The sequence below is a fragment of the Passer montanus genome, unplaced genomic scaffold, assembly GCF_014805655.1.
Source record: "Passer montanus isolate IOZ18808 unplaced genomic scaffold, ASM1480565v1 scaffold159, whole genome shotgun sequence".
Taxonomy (NCBI): domain Eukaryota; kingdom Metazoa; phylum Chordata; class Aves; order Passeriformes; family Passeridae; genus Passer; species Passer montanus.
Genome location: NW_024363049.1, coordinates 605,494 through 621,973, shown reverse-complemented (window position 1 = coordinate 621,973; position 16,480 = coordinate 605,494). Strand labels below are relative to the sequence as shown.

The 16,480-nt window shown below is 63.9% G+C and overlaps 1 protein-coding gene across 1 annotated transcript in view; it reads right to left on the bottom strand.

Annotated features, from left to right (window-relative positions):
• The window catches only part of ARAP3 (ArfGAP with RhoGAP domain, ankyrin repeat and PH domain 3), a 437,919-nt gene that overhangs the window by 30,769 nt on the left and 390,670 nt on the right, over positions 1-16,480 (bottom strand). The gene's annotated exons all lie outside the window — the stretch shown is intronic.

Genomic DNA, 16,480 nt, shown 5'->3' with positions numbered 1-16,480 from the left:
CCCCAGGAAAAAAACCCAAAAAACCCCAAAACAATTCTACTGCCCAGCCTGGAGCTGCAATCAATGTCCCATGTCCCTGGGTACCAGCCATGTCCTACTGAGAGGGACTGCCTCTGTCCCCAGGGCACCTGCAGGATGCTGGTGGATCCCAACCCAGATCTCTCCCAGCTCCAGCCCTGCCAGCAGCATCTGCTGGTCCTTTTCCAGCCCCTGCATCGCTCCCTGGACTGGGAACCACTCTGAGCACAGAGCTTGGGGTTCCCTGGTGCTGCACAGAGGACCCAGGCTGGGGGCCACATCCTCCTCATGCTGTCCATTTGTCCATCCTCCTGTCCAGAACCTTATCCAGGACCTTTCACTGGGATCCTGCTCAGCCCTGGTCCCCAGCCTGCCTGACACCTGGGGTTATCTTGCCCATCCTGTTGATGCCCACAAGGTTTCTCTTGACTGGAATTTTGGGGTTCTTGAAGTCCACCTGGAATGAGGCTGTGCCACTCTCACACCCCTTGGCCCTGGATCAGCCTCACCTGCAAGGCCAGGGTGCAATTCCCTCCTCATCCAGCCCTGGGATGAGGTTTGGGAACAGCCCCAGTGCTGACCCTGGAAGCAGCATCCCCTGGGCACTGAGAAATGGGGGAAAGCTCCTGGAAAGGAGAGCAGGGAGGGAGCTGGAGAGCTGCAGCTGCTCCCAGAGGGCAGGGGCTGCCCCTGGCTGCCCTGCTGCTCCCCGGGCACCCAGGGCTCTGCTTCCCAGTGGGGCTGGCCAGGGCAGGGCTGGCAGTGCCACGCTCCGCTGAGGAGCTGCCGCAGTGCAGGGGAGGGGCAGATCCCGCCTTGGAAAGACCTTGGGGTGGCCTTGGGGCCCTGGAGCAGGAGCAGCTCTGGCCACACAGATTTATGGCCCACACAGAGCTGTCCAGCCCCGCTGCTGCAGTGTGCTGTGTATCCCTGTGCAGGGGGGACTGTCCCCCAGGTACACCCTGGAGAGGTCTCAGGTGGGTGTGTGGGGTGGGTGGGACCCGAGGATGGGGGCTCTGGAGCTCCAGAGGTGTCTGTGGGGTGAGGGAAGGGAAGGCACTGCAGTCCTGGGATGGAGGAGCCCCCCGGGCTCCGTGGGAAGGAGCAGCACAGCACCACTGGGCTGGAACCAGCCCTGCCCTGCACCTGAGGCATGGCAGCATTTCTCTCCCTGGCCCTTCCAGCTGGAAACTGGAATGGAAAGTTCTTTCTTCCCTTCTGCAGCAGCCCCTGGGGCCAGTGCTCGAGCTGGAAAACCTCACAGCCACACAGGATCTGCTGCTCAGCACCACCTCCCCCTGCAAGCCCCAGCTGGGCTCCCGTGTCCCACCTGGAAGCACTCAGGGCTCCAAGCAGCCCCTTCCCCACCACCTTTGGCTCTTCTGGAGCCAAGGTTTGGATCTGGGTGGTGCTCTGGGAGCTGCCCAAGGGAGGAGGAAGGTGAGTGCAGCAAATGTGGAGCCTCGTGTTAACGCTGCCTCTGTCACATCTTGTTTAACTTCTCCTCGTGGAGCTGCTGGGTGAGCCCAGAGGAAACCACAGAGATGTTCCAAGATCTGCTCTGGAGCCAGGCTGGGAGAGCTGGGGGTGCTCACCTGGGGAGGAGAAGGCTCCAGGGAGAGCTCAGAGCCCCTGCCAGGGCCTGAAGGGGCTCCAGGAGAGCTGGAGAGGGACTGGGGACAAGGCATGGAGGGGCAGGACGCAGGGAATGGCTCCCACTGCCAGAGGGCAGGGCTGGATGGGATATTGGGAATTAGGAATTGTTCCCTGGCAGGGTGGGCAGGCCCTGGCACAGGGGCCCAGAGCAGCTGTGGCTGCCCCTGGATCCCTGGCAGTGCCCAAGGCCAGGCTGGACACTGGGGCTGGAGCAGCCTGGGACAGTGGAAGGTGGCCCTGCCATGGCAGGGGTGGGATGGGATGAGCTTTAAGATCCCTTCTCACCCAAACCACGCTGGGATTCTGATGATTCTTTGATCTCAGAGGCAATTTTGTGATGTACCCTTGACGTCCATCAGCCCCATCAATCCCATCCTGGGCTGGAGCTCCACTCCCTGGGCTGGTGGGGCTGCTGTGAGCAGCAGGGTCCTGGCCACGCTGTCCCTGTGTGGGGATGACACAGGGGACTGTCACACCAGCAGCTCCAGGGGTCCCTCCATGCCCCGAGTGGAGCCTGCTGTGGTCAGGGCATGAGGGGCCCTGCTTAGGGCACCGTGAGGAGGACCCAGCTCTGTCCTCTCTGTGTCTCACTGGTCCCTCCCTCCTCCTGCTCCTCTTTTCATTCTCCAGGTCCGTTTTCAACCCTCCAGGTGTCTTTACAGCCTCCAGAGCCGGATGTGGGATTTCCATGCTGGGAGTGGGGTTGCAGGGTTGCATGTGGGTGTTCACAGCCCCATTAAGGCTTGGATGCCTCAGCAGGACGAGCTTCCAGCCTCTGCAGAGCTGGAGAAGAGCATCCAATCCCCTCTGCACTGACTGCTCCTGCTCCTCTGGGAATTGCCTTTGAAAGCCTTTGCAAATTGGAATGAAAATGTTTTTTCTGCAGAAAACGGTTCTGCTTTGGCTTGAAGTGAACCACAGCCCTGACTCCCCTCAGATCCTTATTCCTTCAGGGTTTATCCCCCAGGGAATGAACAAGAGAGTCAGGAGGAAAAGCAAAAGATGGGCTGAGAGTTTCTTGTTCCAGAGAAACCCAGCTGGAGCAGCCAGGAAGGGTCAGAGCTGCAGCAGGAGATGGGGCTGGGAGGTGAGGAGGGTCCTGGTGGGGAGCAGGAAGGTGGTGAAAACCTGAGGGACATCAGGGTCTTTGAGGGACACAGACAGAGGCAGGAGGGAAAAGCGAGATCCTGACCTGGGAGTGGGGCAAGGCAGCAAACACTGGGGCTGCAGGGGGAGATCCCAAAGGCTGCAGGTACCCTGGAGCCGAGTGTGGTCTCAGAGTGCCAGGGCTGCAGGGCCCACAGGGGCTCTGAGAGATCCCAAAGCCTGGGGGCTGCAGAGATCCCGAGGGTCCCTGGGAGACTCCAGAGCCCCAGTGCCACCAGAGCCACGGGGCTGCAGTGAGCCCGGGGACCCCAAAGGTCCACAGACGAGATCCTAGAGAGATTCCAGAGCCCCAGTGGGACCCCAGAGCCCTGGTGAGCCCCAAAACTGCTGGGACCCTGGGTGCCTGGAGAGGCTCCAGAACCTCAGGGCTTCAGGGACCCCCAAGTGCCTTGGGGAGACCCCAGGGCCCCATGGCACCAGGGACCCCCAGATGCCTGAAGACTCCCCCAGACATCTGGAGACACCCAGAGCTCTGTGCTGCAGGGACCCCTGAGTGCCTGGAGAGACCCCAGAGGCCCAGTGAGACCCCAGAACCCCAAAGTCACCCACTAGGTCCTGGGGAGACCCCCAAACCCCACAATTACAGGACCCACTAGGTCCTGGGGAGACCCCAGAACCCCACAATTACAGCACCCACTAGGTCCTGGGGAGACCCCAGAACCCCACAATTACAGCACCCACCAGGTCCTGGGGAGAGCCCAGAGAGACCCCACAGCCTTGGGGACTGCGGGGCCTCCCCAGCCGTGCCCCCACCCAGGTTAACCCCCCCTACGAGCCCATGGGGCGCTGCCACCCCGCTCCCCCGAGGAGAAGCCCGTGTCCCACCCGGGTGCCAGCCCCGGCAGCGCCACCGTGCCCAGGGACCCGCGCGTGCAGTGTGCTGCTGGCCCACTGGGTGTCACGCGTGCTCCACGGCCGGCAGCGGGGAGCGGCCAGGGAAAGGGACACCGCGGAGCAGGGCTCCCCCGCGGCCACCAGCAGCGTCCCCCCGCCCCGCTCTGATGTCACCCCTCGGCTGAGGGGGCCGCTCTCGGAAATGTCACCGTTAAACAGAGCGTGGGGTGGAAATGGCCCGGGAATTTCCCTCCTCCTCCTCCTTGCGCTGCCATTGCATCCCTGCTGCTCCTGGCAGCCCCCAGCCCTCAGCCCCAGGCACCCCGAGCCCCCCAGGGCGGGGACAGCACGGACATCCTCGGCTGGCACCTCCAGCTTTAACGCCGAGCTTTTGGTGGCCCTCCGGGAGGTTCTGGCGTCAGGAAAAGTCTCGGTGTGTGGGGGGTCACCCCACACAGGGACTGTGCACAGCCGGGGTGTCCAGCCCTGCCGGGTCATGGCAGGAGGCTGCCAGGCACATTCCCGGGGCCGGCACTGCCCACAGGGGCACGGAGGGTGGGGCTGTCCTGCCCATCCATGCGATGAGGTTTGGATGTGCCCTCAGAGCCCCGGGGGAGGGCAGTGCACTGGGGGGGCTCCCGGGGGTCCCACAGCAGCTCTGTCCCACTGCAGGTGCCTCAGAAGGATGGTGGGACCCCATCCATTGGAGGGCTGGGGTGAGATCGGGCTTTAAGGTCCCCTCCAACCCCAGCCATGCTGTGATCCATCTCCTGAATCTCTCTGCCACTCCTTCATGTCCTCCAACAGCTGCCACTCCCCCGTCCCTGTCCTGTGACCCTGTGTCCCTCCTTTCCTGTCCCTCCCACCCCCCTGCTCCGTGTTTTAGCCAAATCCTCCTCCTCAGGGCTGCTCAGGGGACAGCCAGGCTCATATCCCTCCTTTTGTTTGCCCTGGAGCATCCCTCCCTGCCCACCCCAGCTCCCTGCACCATTCCTGGCTCCCCAAACTCCCTCCCTGCTCCCCCACGTTATTCCCATGCTGGCAGCAGGGATTTGGCCCCCACGGCTGCCAGGCCAAGGCTTATTTGCACAGAGCCCAGCCGGGCATCAGGATGATTTAAAAGGACTGTGAAAAATGTAGTTATTTTTTCCCCTTTCAGCTGCAAGTCAATACTCAGGGAAGGATGTTTAATTATCTTTGTCACCCTCCTAAATCTCTTTATGAGAAGGTTTGGCTGCAAATCTCCACATCATTTCAAAGTTATTGGCTCGCGCGGCGCGCAGCCACACAGTAAATTAGCCGGGCGCAGCAGGCGTGGGTGCTCCCGCCACTGCCAGGCCTGCCGTGCCTGCTCCCCTCCTCCCGGGGCTCTCACGGGGTGGGTGGCAGCGGGGAAGCCCCTGCTGGCTCAGGAGTCAGGCTGCTGTCCCCTCGGGTGTGGGCACAGCCGGCTGCTGTGCCCTGGTACCCGCCCCATCCCTGGGGATGCGGCGTCTCCCGTGGGATGCAGGGCCCAGGGGACATGGCACAGCCAGGACCACCCCAGAGTGACATCCTGCACCCTGAGAGCTTCCTTCTGTGGGGGACAACCCCAGCACGCCCTTCCAGACCCTCCTCCCAGCCTGGGAATGCTCTCCCCAGATCACCCGGTGCAGGATCACCCTGGGCTGCCGGCTGGAGCAGGATGAAGCTGAGGCACCCTAAAGATGCCGGGTTCCCCTGAGCCCCCGAGCTCCCCACGACCCCGTGAAGGCAGACGGGTGAGACCCAGCGCTGGGGGCTGCTGCCATCCCCAGGGCAGGAGCCACAGGCACAGGGCTGGTGGCCACGGGCCACTGAAAACGGAGGATGGAGAGCAGGCATGGAAAGGGGTGGGAGCTCCCCTCCCATCAGCATCCCTGGAGGCAGCCCCCAGCACCCACCGTGCCGAGCCCCCCTGTTCTCATGCAAATCAGCCGAGCCGGGGCTGGGCTGGAGGCCCGAGATACGCCAGAACAAAATCCCACCTTGCCGATAAAGCCTTTTATTGGACTAGGTGACACGCAGGCTTTAGGGGGATAGCGGGAGAATCCTCTCGGCTCATCCGCAGACAGGATTTCCACAGCCCTGCCGGGGCTTGTCAGCCCCTGAGGAGTTATTACCTCGGAGCAGCGCCGTGTGCGGGGCTCAGCCCGGCCCTGCCCTCCGCGCTGCTTACCGGGATTACCCCGCCTCGGAATAAGCTCCGCGGAGCGCTGCCGCCGCCTCAGACAGCGCCTAATCAGAAATTTAGCAGCGAAAGAAACTTTGTGGCAGGAATTTATCTCTGGCGCTGCTCCCGCTGCTCCCGCACCCAGCCCTCAGGGCAAAACTTCTTCGGATTCTGGCGCTGAAACCGGGCAAAACCTCATCCCACCCCACCCCTCCATGGCAGGGACACCTCCCACTGTCCCAGGCTGCTCCGGCCTGGCTCCAGCAGCTGCAGCTCCTCCCTGTGCTGGGCCAGGGCTGGGGCAGCTCTGCAGGTGGGGGTCTCACCTGAGCACAGGAGCAGGATCCCCCTGCCCTGCTGTGGGATCAGCCCGGGGCTCGGGGGGTTCTGGACTTGGGCAGGTCCAGCTCCCACCCCCAGCACCCCCAGGTCCCTCTCCCAGCTGCCCATCCCAGCCTGGACTGACCCCAGGGGCCGTCCCCACCCAGGGGCAGCACCAGCTCTTGGTGTGTTAAACCTCCCGGGCCACTCCTCGGGCTTGTCCAGGTCCCCGTGGCCACTCCCGGGCACCTCGGGACCCCTCCCACCCGCCGTGAGGGATGTGTCCCCAGCGATGCCACCGATGCCGCGCCCACTCAGGACAGAGGGGCTGTCACTCCCGCTGGTGTGACATCAGCCCCCGCGCCGCGGTGGCACCTCGGGGAGCAGTGCTGGACACCCAGTGCCACCCGTCCTGTGCCAGGGGCAGGGCCAGGAGCCGTGATGGGGGCAGGGAGGGCTCAGGGTGATTAAAATGCGCTGTTTGCGGTGCTCGAGCCCCGGCTCAGGGAGAGTTACAGGGCACTGAGCTAGAAAATGGCATTTACAGCCCACTCCCCTGCCCCCGCCAGCCCCGGCCTGTGCAGACTTCATCAGTGCCACGTGTGTGTCCAGCGAGGGGACACGCAGAGGGACACCCGTCCCCACGGCCCCAGCTCCACAGCCCCTCTGGGGGGTGTCCCACACTGCCAGAGGGTGGGGCCGGGATCCTTCCACCACCCCCAACCCCTCCCTGGGACCCCAAACACTGAAAAGGGGAGGGCAGGGACCCCTCCCCACTGCCCCGGCCCCTCTGTGGCACCCCCCCTGCGGTCACCCCCCAGCTGGGGGCTCTCGGGGGATGCCCGAGCCCCGTGTGGCACAGAGGGTTGGTGGCACTGGGCCGGGCACAGGGGCTGTGCTGTGCCCCCCGCCTGGCCGCTGCCACAGCCCCACTTCGGGAGCGGCCGCTCCAGCCGTAGCAACAGTTACTACGATTTCCTCTTCCATTCCCTTCGCCCGGCTCCATCCTCTTCCCAAGGCAGCTCCGGCGCTGCCGGGGATGTGTTTACAGGCAATTAAAGCTCATTAATTGCACGCAGAAGCAACAGAAGCCCCGCGGCAATACGGGAGGGGCGAGTCCCGCCGGGGACAGAGGCAGCCCCGGCCGTGCCCGCACCCGGGGAGAGGCCGGGCCGAGCCTGGCCTGGGTCCATGCGGGATGTGTGTGGGTGCTGTGATGGGTGTCACCTGCTCAGCAGCCCTGTGGGGACATTAACCCGGGCACCGAGTGCTGCCAGCACCAGACTGAGGGGCAGAGGGTGAAGCCCGCAGCCACCTCCTCCTCCGGGGGTGCCATTCCCCGCTCCAGCCCCGCGCTGTGCCCCGGGGATGGATTCAGCTCCAGTCCCCGCAGGAGGGAGAGGAGCAGGATCCCGCTCGAGGCTCTCTCCGCACGTGTGTGAGCAGAGCTGGCACCGGCAGGGCCGAGCCGCTGCTCCCGGGCTCGGGAACGCACCGGGAAAACAATAGCGTTCGTTAGCAGGAGGAGAAAAACCTTCTGGAGGGCTCAAATGAGGCTTTGATTGGGAACAGATGCGGGAGGGAAGGTACCGGCACGGATCGGGCACGGGGCCAGCCCCCAGCCTGTCCTGCTCCGCGGGGAGGGGAGGGAGGGGAGGGATGGGATGGGATGGGAAGGGAAGGGCACGGTCCCTCTGTCCTGCCTGCCTGCCTGCCTCAGGGCTGCCGGGGTGCCCTGGCAGGGAGCAGGGGCAGGTGAAGGGTGGAACAGCCCCTGGCACGCTCCTGGCTGCGGGCACAGGCTGTGGGGTCCAGCCCTGGGTGCCAGGGGGCGGCCCGGGATCCCGCGGCATTCCCGGAGGGATGAGCCGGCCCCGGCTGGGTGGGGTCGCTGTCGGGGGGTCGTGCCAAGGGTGCTCTGCTGTCCGGGAGGAGCTGCGAGCCCAGGATTTGTGCTGCCGGGAGGGATGTAGGGCTGCGTGCGAGGCTGAGCCCTGTGCCCCACGTGCTGCTGCAGATCCAGCACGAAAAATGCAGGGAAAATCCTGGTGTGCCTTCCAGCTCATCTTCCTCCTCTTCCTCCTCCAGCGCTGGGCCCAGCAGCACAATCCACAGCTCTGCCAGGCTGAGGCCAAGGGCACAGCTCAAAACAAAGACTGATCCTGCTGCTGCTGAGATCCCGTGCCCCGCTGCCCATGGAGAGCCTGGCACGCGTGGATCTGGACCCCGGGGTGCCAGCAGAGGTGCCTGGGGCACGGTGCTGTCAGCAGGAGATGGAGAGTGGCTCAGCAGGGCCCGACCCTGTGCCAGCTCTCCCTCCTTCCCTCCCTCCGACTCCTGCAGGGCCGTGCTGGACGCTTGTGGGGGGAGCAGGAGGCGCAGGAGGGGTGTGGAGTTGCCCACATTCCTGATCCCTGATTCCCATTCCCTGCTGATCTGGGCTCAGGGATGTCCTGAGGGAGAAGAGAGCACCACGCTGCCCTTTGGAATCCCCCAGACTCCCCCAACAGGACCTGAAGAGGCTCCTCACCCCCTCTGAGGCTCTTCCCCTCCGAGTGCCAGCTCCCAGGGCTGGCAGGCGGCCGTGCCCTCATTCCTGGGCAGGGATGCAGCAGGGCGGGAAGGGATGCAGAGCTCCCCCAGGCAGGCTGCAGACACCCCCCCAAGCCCAGGTGACCCCAGCCCGCTCTGCCCCGGCGCTGGGGGCGCAGGGCTGGGGGCTGCAGGACCCCGCTGGGGGTGGCAGGATCGATACTCACCTGAGCCAGAGAATCCCAGCACCCCGGGGGTGGGAAGGGCTCCGTCCACCTCTCCCCCTGGCTCGGTGGCAGCAGCACCAGCGCCTCTGGGAGCCGCTTGGCCCCGTTTAACCCTTCCGTGGCAGGGCTGGTGCCAGCGGGCCGGGTCCCCCCGCGCCCCCCGCCCTCGGCGGCGGCTCCGGCGGGAGGCAATCGGCAGCGTGCGCTGCGGAGCGGCGCTTTTCTTCTCTAATCTTCTTATTTCATTTTAGCATTTACAATACAGCCAGCCGGTAATCCTGACATCAAACACGCCACGCGCACTTCCAAGCCGCGCCGACGTCAGGCTGCCGAGCGCTGGCAGGAGCTGCCAGCTCCGACGGCTCCAGATAACACGCGGGAGGAAGACAAGGAAAGCGGCTCTGCCAGCAGCGTGAGCAGGCTCCGCAGCCTCCAGAGCCCTCGGGCCACCCACAAGGTGCCCCTCGGGTGCAGGAGCCACGCTGGGGTGACGTGGGTGCAGGTTTGGTCTCTAGCGAGGGGTTGGAGTCAAAGTCATCAAAGAGGCAGGGCTGGGTGACCCTGCTGGTGCCCACTCGTCCTCCTCCCTCTGCCCTGGAGCTGCACGGAGCTCTGGCATCCTGGGGAGCAGAGCTGGACACCTTGAGGTGGTCCCAGTGCCACCCATGCTGTGCCATGGGCAAGGGGCAGGGGCATCCCGGTGCTCACGGCTCTTCCCAGCCTCCACCTCACTGGAGCAGCCTTTCCTTTCCAGGCACGGCAGCTGGACCCTGCCTGGGCTGCCTGGGCAATCCCTCTGGAATGCTGGAATGTGCCCCCTCTCCAGCAGGAGGGCAGGGCTTGGGGGGCAGCGTGTGACACCCGACAGCCACAGGCAGCACCTCGGGGTGCCCTGGGCTGGTGGCAGAGACCCAAGGGCTGCACAGCCCACGGTGCCCGTGAGTCCCTCTCCCCAGTCCCATCACCAGCTCCTCTTTGATGGACTCCAGCTGCTGGCACAGGAATTCCTGAGGCTGGGCAGGCCCTGGCACAGGGTGCCCAGAGCAGCTGGGGCTGCCCCTGGATCCCTGGCAGTGCCAGGGCTGGACACTGGGGTTTGGAGCAGCCTGGGATGGTGGGAGGTGTCCCTGCCCGGTGGAAGAGATGAACTTTGAGGTGCCTTCCGACCCAAACGGAACCATTCTGGGGTTCTGTGCAGCACTTCCCTGCTCCCACTGCAGGGACACAGATCCAGCAGCCTTTGCAGAGTCCCTGGAATGGCTCTTCTTTCCCAGCCTGATGTCCTGAATGGATTTGCAGCTGCTGGGAGATTCCTGGAGTTTCCTTGGAGCTGAAATGTTCCGCAGGGCTGGATCAGGGGAGGGGGATGGAGGGTGAGAGAGGCAGAAAATGAAGAATCCCCTCTCAGGCCCTGCTGAGGGTGGACCCCTGCCCAGATCCCTCTCATGGCAGTTCCTGAGGGCACCCCGAGGCTCAGCGAGGCTTTGCTCTCTGCCAGGATTCACCATCCTCTTCCTCAGCCCGTGGAGGAGGAAGGAGCCCAGCAAACACAGGCCCTGCCCGGCGCTGGCAGCACCAGGGGAGGTGAGGGACGAGCAGGAGGGGAAGGACTCGTGTCCCCATGCCAGCCTCAGAGCTCTGTGCCGGGTGGGCACCGGTCCTGCTCTGGGGTCATCTCCCACAGAACACTCTCAGGTCTAATCCGTGTCTCAATATTTGGAATTTAATCAGCGCTGAAGTAAGTAGCTTCTTTATTTTATTCCCTCCCCCCTTTTAAGGCAGCGAAGAGCTGCGACTCAATAGGAATTAATTTGCCTAATTAGCGTCTTCGGGACGCTCTCCCTCCTGCGCATGCCCCGGTGGGGGAGATCCCCGGGCTCGGGACGCGCTGCGGAGGCTGTGCCCGGCGGGAGCTGCCCGGGGTCCCTCCCCAGGGTCCCTCCCCAGCCCCTCTGCCGCCCCAGAGAGCGCATCCCGCAGGATCCAGCCGCCAGCGGGGTGCCCATCCCGCGGTGGCACCCCCGGGCACCGGGCGGGGTGGGCACGGGGCGGGGGCGGCCCGGGGGTGCGGAGCGGGCGGCTGCCAGGGAAGATGAATGGTTTTAATCACACCGCTTACAGGGCACCATCTGAAGTTTCGTGTAAGTTATGATAGCGACAGTTTGCACGAAAATTGTATTTCCAGGCTTCATTGACTGGCTTAATGAGAATCTTTACGTGTCAGATATTAAATTAAGAAATTAAAGAGCTGTTTCGGTGTGTATAGACTCCTTCCCTCGCACTGAGCTGCTTCTTCCAGATCAATCAGGAACGCGCCTCTAGAAAAGATGGGAGAAGCCTTTGATTTTCTGTCACCGGGGAAGTGAATCTAATACGCCTTGGCACCTAATTCATGTTTTATTAAAAGGCATGAGGTGGATGCTGCCGGCCCCCGCCTCTGCCCGCTGCCCTCTCCCGGAGGAGGGAGCAGCCCCACCCTCGGCTCTCTGGCTGTCACACGTGTCCCAAATGCCAGCATCCCGCGGCTGGGGACACCAGGAGGTGCCAGGCACTGGCTGTGCTAGCCGGAGATTAAGGTCAGCTTGGAACAAGCCACGCTGGAATCAGCAGGTTGGAAAGTGTTGCTGCTCTCTGGTGTGGCATCCCTGCTTTCCTTCCTGTGTGGCTGAGTCTGACCTGAATTCCCAGATCCTTTGGGTCTCTTCCCTCTGATTTTTTCTGGGAACTCCCCAGCTGGAGTGGGGATGGTGTCACAGCCGTGGGGAGGCACTCGGGTGGCCAGAGGACATGGAGCAGGGCTGGGCATGGCCAGGCCCTCGGGCATGCTGAGCTGGATGGGGCAGAGAGCCCCTGAATGCCACAGACACTGGAAATGAACACTTGGCACAGGGATGTGGAGAGTAACCCTGAGATCAGGGAGCCCAGGGATCGATGTGCCAAGGCAGGGACACTTAGGGACAGCAGGGATCAATGCCTTGGCTGGGGACAGCCAGGGACAGCAGGGATAAATGGCCCTGGATGGCCTCCCCCAGGGACACCAGGGGTAAATCCCCCTGTTCAGAGGCACACAGGGCCACTGGAGATTACCCCTGGAGCAGGGACATGCTGGGACAGTGTCAGCTCAGTGAGAGTGGCTGTGTTTCCTGATCCATCTGGACCCTGGCGCGGAGGACCTTGGGGGCACTTTGGTCCCAGAAGGGGGACAGGGGCATCGGGCTCTCTTAGGATGCTTGGATGAGCCCCAATCCCAGGTGCTCAGCACGCCTGGATGGAATCCTGGCGCTTTCCCAGTCCTCCCATCTGCACCTTCCAACGCTGAAGGTGAGGAGAGGTGTTGCTGTTCCAAACTATCTGTCAGGGCAGGAAACATCCCCCCTCCGGGCCCTGAGCACCACCATCCATCTTCTGCTCCCTGTGCCAGTCCTGGCTTCTCCTTGTGTGGGGAAACTTGGAGTAAACAGCTTCATTTGGCACTAATCTGAGCGGTGACACCGCGTGCCGTGTCACCATCGATTCGCAGCCACACGGCCCCATCACTCATTGGGGCTTTTCCACTTTTTGATTTTACAATTGGAGGGGATCAACCTCCCTGCAGCCCTGGGCTGGGCTCACTGTGTGTCCCTGGGCCCCTGTGTCCCTGCAGGAGCCTGGTCCCAGTGTCACCAGCCCTGTCCCCACTCCTTGGGATGCCGTGTCCCTGCAGGAGCCTGGTCCTGGTGCCTCTCACAGCGTTAATCCCTCATCCTTTGGGACACTTGTGGGTGCAGAGGGGGATGTGGGGGAAGCTGGAGCCGCCCTCCAACAAGGCCTGAGTGCCGGGGATGCTGCCCCGGCTCCCGGCCCAGCAGGAGCTCGGTGTCACTGTCCCCAGGCCTGGCCAGCTGCCCGAGGTGCTGTCACCGCCTCTCCAGCCCACCCCGGCAGCCGGGCACCCCGCCGGCCCTGCCTAAACGTCTCATTAAAGGGATTTGCGGGGCTGCTGAGCCGGGCTGTAATCTGGCGCTTACCGTTCATTTGTTCCAGCGTCTCAGGCAGCCGCCAAAGGTCGTCGGCTCTTTAATTACGGGGAGACGAGCGGCGGCGCAGCGGGAGGAGGAGGAGGAGGAGGAGGAGCGGCGGCGGGCAGGCGGCCCGGGCGGATAACGAGGGAGACGCTCTCTGCCCCCGGGACACGAGCCGCGTTGTCACAGCGCCGTTGTCACAGCGGCCTTGTCACAGCCAGCCAGCCACGGTGACCGCAGCCTCGCCTGGCATTGCCCCTCTCCTCTTCGGCGGTGTCACCTGCCCCGCAGCGCCGGCACGGCCCGGCTCGCCCCCTTCGCCCTCCCCCCGTGCTGTGTGACATGGTGTTGGCCCAGCCTGGCTGCTGGATGGGGCTGTGCTGTGCCAGGCTCAGCAGGGACAAGCCAGAATTCCCAACCGGCAGAACCGCTGGGATGTGCCCGGGCAGGAGCCTGCGGGTGCTCGCTGCCCCCAGAGCCGTGCTGGGGGGAGGTGGTGGCTGTGGGAGCGCTGCGGGGGCTCTGGGGGCGGGCTCTGGGTGCCTGCATGCAGCTCCCAGGGCTGAGCATCTCGGGGGTGAGGGGTGTTCGAGCCCCCGGGGGTGTTTCCCGAATGCCCCCATCCCGCAGAAAATGTGTGGGTGTTTCCACATCCCGCAGAAAATGTGTGGGTGTGTGCACAGACATGGCTCGGATGGAGCTCTGAGCCACCTGGAAGGGTGGAAAGTGTCCTGCCCGTGGCAGGGAGTGGAATGACATGGGCTTTGAGGTCCCTTCCAGCCCGAGCCGCTCTGGGATTCCACGATTTTATGATCCAGGCTGAATTCCAGGGGTACCCGCACACACCTCACCCCGTGCGTGACCACCGGGCACTTGTGCCACACGGAGCCGTGGGCTGTTGGTGCCGCAGAGGGTCCCGAGGGGCTGACAGGGCTCCAAGGAGCGGGTGGCAGCAGGATGGGCCGCGGGGAATGTCACCCACTGCCCCTCCCCTGCGTCGGAGCCGTCCCGCCCCGCGCGGTCATTTCGGCTGTCACCTCCGTGCTGGCAGCTGGCACCAGTGCCTGACACCGCAGCGAGGCGCTCCGGGCTGCGGGGGGCTCGGGGGGACACGCAGGGACCGCGGATGGTGCTGTCACCTCTGTCCCCCTGCCCTGCCTGGCCCCGTCCCCCCAGCCTGGGGGGGCCGCGCCCCGGCTGTCCCCCCTCCCCACGCTGTCCCCAGGGGCTGCCAAACGTGCTGGGGGTGCAAAGGCTCTGCCCTGCGCTGCCAGGGTCCCTGCGGCGCTCGGGGTGCCCCCGGGGCTGGCTGCAGCCTGAGTGACAGCCTGTCGCGCTAATGAGCCACGCTGCCAGGCCGGATGGCTGACACCCGCGGCCACCTCCCGGGGCCATCCCCGGGGGCTCGCCACCGTCGGGCTCGGCCGGGGGGGGGCTCTGGGGCGGCTGGGGGTGACACTGGTGCCGTCCTTTCACCTGAACGTCGCTGGGAAGCTGCCTGGGTGTGCCTGAGCCCGGCAGTCTGGGGGTTCCAGGAGGTGCAGGGTGCTGCCCGTGAGTGTGCAGGGACTCGGGAGCGTCCCCTGCCTGTCCCCAGCCATCCTGGGCAGGGCGGAAGGGGTTGGAGGCAGGCTGAGCCCGCCCAGGGCTGCAGGTCACGGTGGGCACTGGGCACCCTGGGTGATTCTGGGGCACAGCATCACCCTCCCACCGTTCCTGGAGCCTCCTCCTGCCGCAGCACCAGCACATCTGGAGCATCCTCCTGCCTTGGCATGGCAGTTCTGGAGCATCCTCTGACCCAGTATCACCATTTTTAGAGCATCCTCTGCCTCAGTCCTTCCCTTCCAGAGCATCCCCTTGCCTCAGCATTTCTGGAGCATCCTCTGGTGTCAGCACCAGCATTTCTGGAGCATCCTCTGCCTTGGCATCTCCGTTTCTGGAGCATCCTCTGCTCAGTTCCTGCATCTCTGCAGCTGTGCCCACGGTGCCAATTCCAGCTCCCAGCCCCATCCTTTCACCATGAGAGTCCTCAGCCCGTGTTTCCCTGTCTCCCAGCTCTCTCCCTTCCTCCCACGTCTCGCTGGCTCCCTTGAAGCCTCACATGCCTAATCCTCTTGTTAGCCTCTCCCTTCATCTAAAACCAATATGCAGCTGAATGCTGGAGATAATTAATTGATCAATTAGATAGAGAACTGCCTGTGCTCGTGGCACTGAACACGCGGAGGAGGGGGGCTGTGCCAGCACACCTGGCAGTGCCCACTCCTCACTGAGGGAGCGCTCTGTCCAAACTGGGTGTGCTTGGTGTCCCCAGTGGAGGGGACAGGCCACCAGCCAAGGTGACCACGGGTGCAGGTCAAGGCACCTCATCCCTGTGCCACACACACCGTGTGACACAGTGACACCGAGGCTGGGAGGGTGCGAGTGCTCCAAACCCTGCCCAGGGGGCTTCTTCACCCTGGCATCCCCTGGTGCCCAGCGCCCCACTCCTGCTGCTGCTGCTGTGCTGGGGTACCCCCAGCCACCCCAGAGCACACTGCGGGGTGCTGAGCACCTGCAGGGGTCCCAGTGTCAGGGTGGGGGTCCCAGCTGTCACGGTGGGGTCCCAGCAGCCCGAGGAGGGGCTGCCAGGGAGGCAGGGTGCCGCAGGGAAGTAAATAATGCAGCAAACCCATGTCTGCCAACCCCCTCCTCCCCGAGCTTTGAAAAGCAACACATTACCCTGATCTCCAGACATGAGTTTTTGTCACCAAACAGGGTGATGAGGAGACTTTGAAGCAAATACAAACACCGGGAAAGGGAATACATAAGAAGAGAGTCGCGTGTTCTCTTCAGAAAACAATTGTGGTGTCAACTGCACGGAGCAGCTCCGCGGAGGGGGAGCTGGTAACCAGGAACCTGACAGCCCCAAACGACAGGAATTATCATCCAAAGAGCGAAATCATCCCTCTGCTGACAGGGCTGCAGCATCTTCCTCTTTCCAGGTCACACAGGATACCCTTCCCCCCCTCCCCTTGCTCTGTGTGTCCCCGCTTGTGCCCCAACGCGGTGGCATCGCTGTCCCAGCTGGGGACAGATCCTCTCCTGTCCCTGCTGTGCTTTGCCAGCTGCATGCACAGTCCTGTTGTGCACCCTGCAGGCTGGCAGCCTGCACACCTTGCTCAAGCACTCACACCTTGCACCACCCCCTGCTCTCTGGCCACGCTCACACCTTGCCCAGGGCACTCTCACCTTCCACGCTCCCACCCCACACCCCTCCCGTGATCTCATTCCCATGGGTGCCCTCACATTCCCACAGTCCTGCACGAGCCCCACCTGCGTGTTCCTTTCTCCCTGACACCCTCCCAGAACAGCATTTACCTGTGTGGAGATAAGGGCAGTGCTGTTCCCAGATAGCCTGGGAGCTGGCATCACCCCGTGGCAGGTCCCTCTCCCCGTCTGGATTTCACCTGGGCATTTGAGATGGGAATTTGGGCAGGATTTGGGAGTCTGCCCTTGAGCCAGGCCCTGCACTGGCAGGGTTCAGGACAGCCCTT